The sequence below is a fragment of the Brachypodium distachyon genome, chromosome 3, assembly GCF_000005505.3.
Source record: "Brachypodium distachyon strain Bd21 chromosome 3, Brachypodium_distachyon_v3.0, whole genome shotgun sequence".
Classification (NCBI taxonomy): domain Eukaryota; kingdom Viridiplantae; phylum Streptophyta; class Magnoliopsida; order Poales; family Poaceae; genus Brachypodium; species Brachypodium distachyon.
Window position 1 is genome coordinate 34,043,070 of NC_016133.3, and position 7,580 is coordinate 34,050,649.

General features: G+C 41.1%; 1 long non-coding RNA gene across 1 annotated transcript; it reads left to right on the forward strand.

The window, feature by feature from the left end:
• Window positions 1-1,915: 1,915 nt before the first annotated feature.
• LOC112272008 lies at window positions 1,916-3,691 on the forward strand. Its single transcript, XR_002965643.1, has 3 exons — window positions 1,916-2,163; window positions 2,282-2,327; window positions 3,585-3,691. It is a non-coding gene; the product is annotated as an uncharacterized LOC112272008 (long non-coding RNA).
• The last annotated feature ends 3,889 nt before the right edge of the window (window positions 3,692-7,580 follow it).

Genomic DNA, 7,580 nt, shown 5'->3' on the forward strand with positions numbered 1-7,580 from the left:
CGATTTGTTCCATTTGCGCCGACCTAAGGACTGAGTTCTCATTTTCGCCGATCCAAGAAACTTCGCGCTAACCGCTCGTGGGAGAATATATGGGTTCCCCCTCGGCTTAGTACTCGTTTCATAGCTCTTCCAGGGGCCACATAGTTCGGGCGTTCCATTTGGCATTTGCATTGCATGCACACAGAAATTCGTGGAGACTTGTTGGTGACTTTGCATTCATAAAAGATTGTGGCACTAGTCTGGAGTGGTCATCCTGCAGGCCCTGAACCACTACCAGTTGTCCTCGCAACTCTTGAGTCCGTACGACGCTTCGGTCGGGCTCTCGTTTCGGATTAGACTCAGTTGGGTGGTCCCCTGGATTAGTTGTGAGGCTTGGAAACGTCGTGTCGCCCAATCCTGCTGACACACGTCTTTGTGTGTTCCTACTCGAGTGGCAACAAGGGTTGGACGAATGTGTACGGGTAAATTGGCACACCCTGCAGGGATAAATCTTTTGGAAAGCCATGTCCGCGGTTATGGACGACTTGGTTGGTCATTACTTGAACATAGAGAACTTAACCAACTTAATTTCAAAAACCTGAGTAGTAATTAGCCTTAATCATGGATATGCTTAAACTGATTAAGTGTGAGTGTCATTTGGATTGCTTCCTCACAGGGTGTTGAGGGGGTGATATGAGGATTGTGTTGTTTGGTGTTTAGTAAATAGGTTAATCACCTCACTTAGTAGACGCTTCTCATCCTCTACTTAGACGTTGTTGTTAGAGTGTCTCTCCAGATATTGTTGCTGGTGCATAACCCCACCATATCCCTCCTTTGAGACTTGTTGCATATTTAATTTAGTTCTCCCCGTAAGTCTTGCGAGTACTTTGTACCCAGTTGCTTTGCAACGTTGTTTTCTTCAGAGGTTTCAGCAGAGCAGGTGAGCCGCTAGCTTCTTCGGGGAGCACGACGTTGGATTCGATGTTTAGCCAGGAGATCCAGATCAGGGTTCTGAGACTCGTGGCGGGTTTCTTTCCAGCTTCCAGCCTCTTCAGGCCATGCTGTAATCTTGTCCGTACTCGGGCATAATTCGACTTCCGCTGATGTAATGTTGGGACATGAGTCCTCTCTTTGTAATAATTGTTATTCTGCTCTTTGTATGAGCTTTGTAATTACTCTCTTCTGTAGAGTTTTGGTAATGATATTCATGTTGCAAAATCCTGCGATGAGCACATTAATGCGTGTATGTATTGAGGTGTTTATCGTAGGTTAAGAACCTGAGGCTTGAATTATGCAAAGGTTAGCAATTTGGGACTAAATTGTATAATTCCGGTCCCGGGGTCTTACACGCCCTAACGCGCCAGCTGAGCCGTCGCTGCTCTCCCGCGTTGCGCAGGATGCCGCTACACGCACTTCCGCTGGCTGCGTCGCGCCGTTCCACAGGTAATTATGGAAACTTGATGGACAGAGTACTGCGCATGGGTTTATCTTCTTCGTTGCTGCAATGCTGCTCTTCTTAGCAGCAGGGCATCGCATAAAGCAACGGCCAGTAAGTTCATGCCCGTCCAGTCCCCTGGAAGTGAGTTTCTTGCTAGAGATCTCTTCTTGCTATACCCTTCTCCTCTCCCCTTGATTTCTTATGCAGTTCGTTCTCAATTCCCCGAACTGTACTTATGTTCTTAGCTCGATGATTGATTAGAATTTGGGCTGGATGACTTATTTGTTAGGGTGTTGGATTCACCAAACTGGATTGGCTGTGGTGACAAAATTCAGTCCTAATTTGGTTTTATTTTGTTGCGATTAGGTTGCAAGATTTATATCCACAAAGAACTCTAATGATATGAGTATAGGCTTCATGATTTAGTAATGAACAATAAGGTTGGACTTGGGCGCTGATTCTGTGTGTATTGATCAAATGGCTGTGTTGTTTAATTACTTCAAAATCTTACTGTTCTGCTGCTCAGCTCACAATCAATATGTCTATCAACATGCTGATTCTGATGCTTCACTTGTGTACACCAGATGCTTGTCAAAATGACAACATGGATGTCCCAACTCCTGATACTGAAGTTGTATTTGCAAGGCTTGGGATCGATGTTGTTGCAACGACAAGGAAATATAACAATGTGCAGCTCGATGTCAAACCTATGAAAATAAGATGCCTGTGACCAACTTTTCCGAGAGGTATATATGTTTGGTTAGATACATCACTCGTGGTTTCAGTCCATAGCAAATGGACTATCCGCATTTTTATGTTTGCTATATAGGTTGATCTGATGTGTCATTCATTCTTGGGATGCAGAGCCAAGCAATGATTCGCCGCTCAACACGCAGGCGGACATGCTATGGTACAAACTCGACTCAATCAACTATTTACATCAAACTGGAATTGACTGAATTTACACCATCTTTACAATTTTGTGTTGCTTCAAACTATCTCACTGCAAGTTTTGTTAGTTTTGGTATGACATGGCTGCAGCGAAGAGAGGTAAAAAAGACTTATTGGCATGTGCTGAGGAGAAGCTATACCAATGTGCCGGAGATGATTGTCTGAATGTCGGGTCCTGGCAGTTCACATTTCAGATAATGACAATAATAATAACAATGCCATTATTGCTCGAAGCCGGGTTGTAGTTTAATTCTAGCAGGGCCTTAGTCATTATAGCATATCTTGACTTTCCTCAGCCGTGCTCTTCCTAAAGTGAGTCATTATGGGCAATAATGACCTGTTGCAAAATTAAAATTGGATTGCATTCTTAATAGGAGCCAACTATATAGCAAAACTGCCTTAATTCCGAGTGAACTTTTGTGGTGGCAGATTTCTGTTTCAGACAAACATAAGGCTCTCTGCTACCCCATCTCGATGATCATCCAGAATATAAACTGACTTTTGTTACGCATAATTGATGGAGCCAAATAAGGTTATTGGTCTTTATAAGTTGAGTTCTTCTTGGGACGATAAACGTCTTGCACAGATCACTATCGAGGTGTGCTTGCCAGGTAAGCAAATTAAGAGGTTGCAAAAGAAGGTATATAGTATCCATTTTAGTGAGATTGAGTTTTCAGTCATGACCTTCGTTTGGTAGGGGTTAAATAGTCTTGCTTTGCTTGGCAAAATATCCCGTAACTGCTCTGCCATCGGAAGAGAGCCAATTCTGCTCTCCCGCACGGGCAAGCGCACGTCGCTGCTTTCTGTTATGCAAACCGTTGCTGACGTTGTGCTTGCAATGGATATTAACCAAACTACAAGCCTTGCTCCTCCTAGCTATGACCAGCTGAGCTAGCTTTAATTTGTGGTAAGGTAGAGATCCAAACGGACCACAAGGTCTGCTGGTTTGGTTATTCAAGAATCAAATAGAAGTTTCAAACTTTATGTGCTACAGTTTCTTGTTTCTTGGGTATACTAATTGTATGAGTCATACTTTTAGCATCCGGTGAAACTTAAGTGATTGGGTATAAATAATTGTAATTGGCCAGATTGTGAAGGGGAAGAATTCCAACACAAGCTAAACCAATGAGCTGTTGATGATATCTGAAGCTTTACGAATTGGAGGTTGCACATATTTACGAACTGACTTGACTTCATATATTTGCTTCGTTTGCAGCTTCATATAGCAGGAGGCCACCACGTGGTAATTTTAAGAGTGTCAAGGTTAGAGATGGAATTTATTTTTTCTATTTACAATACTTTTTATGCCTCCTGCAAAGTTCGATGTTCTGAAGTAGCCAATCTTTTCATTTGACGAGTTGTTGGACATTCAAATGCTAAGTCCATTGCGAATGAGCATGTAATATACTTGTAGTAATATTGCCGAGTAGTTGTCTATAAGTATCGCTTTAAACTGGGCTAAATATTTCTTCAACTAATTTTAATTTATTGTGTCGGTGGATTTTATCTGATGCAATGTAGACGTGCGAGTTTATATAGATAGACCATGTTAAATTTATCTGATGCAATATTGCTGAGTAGTTGTCTTTAAATTAAGTACTCGTGCGTGCACGTGCACCCTCGCTAGTGAATGCTAAGGATATATACGAACGCTCCCAGGTCAACGAGGCCTTTCCGGCGAGTCGACTGAAAGCCAATTCTGCCCGCAGCCTCGGTGCCTACCACGTACTGCAGCAAAGGCATGCAACATGCAGATTTTGGACACGCGAGCATGCAGAAAATACCAACGAAAGCAAAGCATGTATCATCGATCGATCAGCTTTGCATCGATGCCGGCCGGGATCCCTTTGCTTGATTCGAGTCTTCCCAACAAACACCCGATGGACGAGACATTCCAAAGTGACCAGGATAAGCTATAGCAAGCTAGTATAGGGCGCGTTACTGAGGAAAATAAAGGCAACTAGAGCCTCTGCTCCTCAGTCATTGGGCATTGGCTCATGTAGTCGTGTCCCCGAGTATTGTGTTAGCATTTGGCGACCACCCGGCCGCTGCCGAATGCCCCGTCTGATCAAGTGATCATGATGGAGGATTCGACGGCGGTCAGTTGTCACATGACCGATGGACGGGAATTAAAGCAAGCAAGCTTGTCGCCGGGAAGCGAGTCGGGACTCTCTGGGGACTAGAGCAGTTTCCACGAGCACAGACTCTGTGATCTGGTCTCTGGAGGGCCGTCGGGTGATCGATAGCGGCGCCGGACTGATAGGCGTCGAAAGATCCGCTGATTGGGTGGGTGAGGAGAGAGAGATGTATGCATGTGATCTTGTACTTCGTCCGTACAACGAACGATATGGTTCAATTTTAACCAAATTTGAATGTATATCTATACACTAAGTCATGTCTAGATACATTCAAATTTTTACAAAATTAAGACATCTTTTGTTGGACGGAGGAAGTACTCTTTTTTTAAAGAGGGATGTATGTGATCTAAGCATGTGTAAAATTACATGTTTTCTTAACAATTGAACTAAAAAACATCAAATTTACGGATATCTAATACTCCAAATTAATTTTCGCAGCTTTGTATAAAAAAAAATCAAATTTACAGATATCCAAATTAATTTTCGCAGCTTTGTATAAATACACATATGCCTACATACTGAAACACGTCTAGAAACGTGACAATTAATTTGGATCGAAGGGAGTATCAAATGATACATGTATTACAGATGTGCATATTTTTTTGGTGCAGACCATGGAAGTGTATATTTTTCAGAATTCTGGAAACACTAAGACATTATTTGTTTATTAATTTTTGAAAAACCAGGCTCACTGGAGCCTAAGATCCAAAAGGAGTTTTCAGAGCTGAGACTTGGTTCCGTCGTATTCCTGGTGCCAGTGGTGTACGAGTCGGGTCCTGTTTTTGTAGGGGTTAGGGCATGTATAATGGGACGACGCCAGCATTCTCTTAACAATACCAAATTATATAATTGCTAATGTTGAAAAAAGTGGGAGCCTCTCTTCACAAGAAGAATAAAATAGTTTTTTTAGTGTACCAGATTTCACCTTTTCTTGACATTTATTTTATTCGTTTAATCTTAATTGCAAAATATGACACTGATAGATCCCGTTGTATACATGTTTTATTATCTTTTCTAAATGACGTGGAAAACAAAAAGAATTGAAGACAGTCTTATTGATCTATAGTCTTGTAGTACATGCCATTATGATGGTTATATGGTAAAGAGGATAATTATTATTTTTAGAACACAATACAAGCGCAGACGCTCACAACACGCGCGAGGAGAATTACTTACATGCTAGCAAGGGCAACTCGATTGGTAAGTATGCAATTAAAAGACCTCCCACTATACTCAGATTTTTTTCCAAGTCATTTATTTTGTAACTTTGACAGAATTCATACTCCATTCCCAAGATTGGTATTGTAGACGTTGGTATTCTTATCAATAAACATTGTCATGCATTAATATATGGTATTTTAGACAACGATGTTTTGTCGTTCATAAATACAAAAAGTACATATAGGCAGAATATTGGCAGTCTTAAAGAACAACATATTTTTGTGACTAATCAGCGGACTTCAGTACTAATGGAAGGTTAACAAAATGGCACGAATATAACACAAAAAATCATTTTCACTAGTTTACTCCCTTCATTTCTAAATAGAGAGAACTGAACTCTCTAATTACCAGTGGCTCATAGTTACCTCTTTCAATAGTACAGCTAGCCTCAACAAAAATGAATTGTCAGAAGTGAGCATAGCTCATATGGTGAGTCCGTGAGTGCATATACTGGCCACCATCTACATCCCCCATAGATGTCAATTTAGGTTCCTATTTATACCATATGAATTTCTTCTACACTTTTCTACAAAGAGTGCTATGAAAAATGTTAAAGACAAATGAAAAAACGATATATTGGTAAGGATGAGGAAATGATTTGGTGGAGGAGGATGGAACGTACAATTTCATCGCACCATTCGGGCCGGTTCTAGTTTTAGTGAGCTCAAATTTGAGTTCCTAATTCTTATCCACATAAACATGTAGTTTCCTTCCTCTATTTCGTCAACAAAATTATAGATGCTTGAGATCATTAAGTTCATATATACAAGTTGCCGTAAGTACTGTATTCTTTTGTTTCAAAAGGAGCTAACTACTGCTGTTAGTATGTTGTCAAGTTGTTTTATACGCCTCCTGTCAGTTTAATTGTCAAGTTGTTAGGATTCACTCGAGGAAGGCTTTACCGCTGTTCTCTGCACAATGTTTTCTGTCCCCTCAAAATGCAGCGGTTCGAACTTTGGGACAAAGTGAGACGATGTGGGAGACCGCTACTGTTGCCTTGCGAATTTGCATAGGCCAATCACTGATCACATAGTACGTTTTCCTAACTGGCATATGGCTTAAAAAGGCACGAGCTGCCTGTTGTCAGGTACTACTACCAGCGCAAAACATTTCATTAGTAGGATACTTGCCATAATTGCATGGACCACAAATCCACTCACTGCTATTTTAAGCTGCCTAGTACGTACAACTCTCAAAAGAGGTTATCCTCGGTGGTTTTGCACGCTCCATGCACAAACCAACAGACGAAAATTTCAGGATTCAATGTTTTGGACCTTTATGTGGTTGGGAAAAAACATATAAATATTTAGATCAATGACCGGTAATTAGGAACAGACGAGGGTGGACTTGCATGTTAGTGTGGCGCAATCATTTCTATAGACTTTACAAAATAATCTGGGTCGGAGAGCCCGAAAAAGTCCGACGATCGATGCGCAATCTGGCTGAGGAATATATTATTATAATAGAAGAGGTCCACATTTTTCACCAATCTAGTTATGATCAAGGATCTATCAGGTATCCTAACTTACCACGCATGGGTCAGATATATTATGATAGATACATTATAAACTTACTAGCGACGCGTCTGTACATTTTCATGCAAGTGAATCTCGAGGTCATATTATATATAGAGGATTAAGTTAGTTGCGTTGCAAATAAGTCAATACGGATGAGACAAACATTCATCTTCTTTTTTATCCTTTGGTGTTCATCCTACTCTTAGATACCAGCAAAAAGGAAGAGAACAACCCGAGCAAATTAACAAAGAGAGCCTATACTGGCTTAACACCGTATTAAAAGGGAAAATAAGGATGGGGAACACTGATGAGTTGCTTTGTTCTCTCGTGCACATC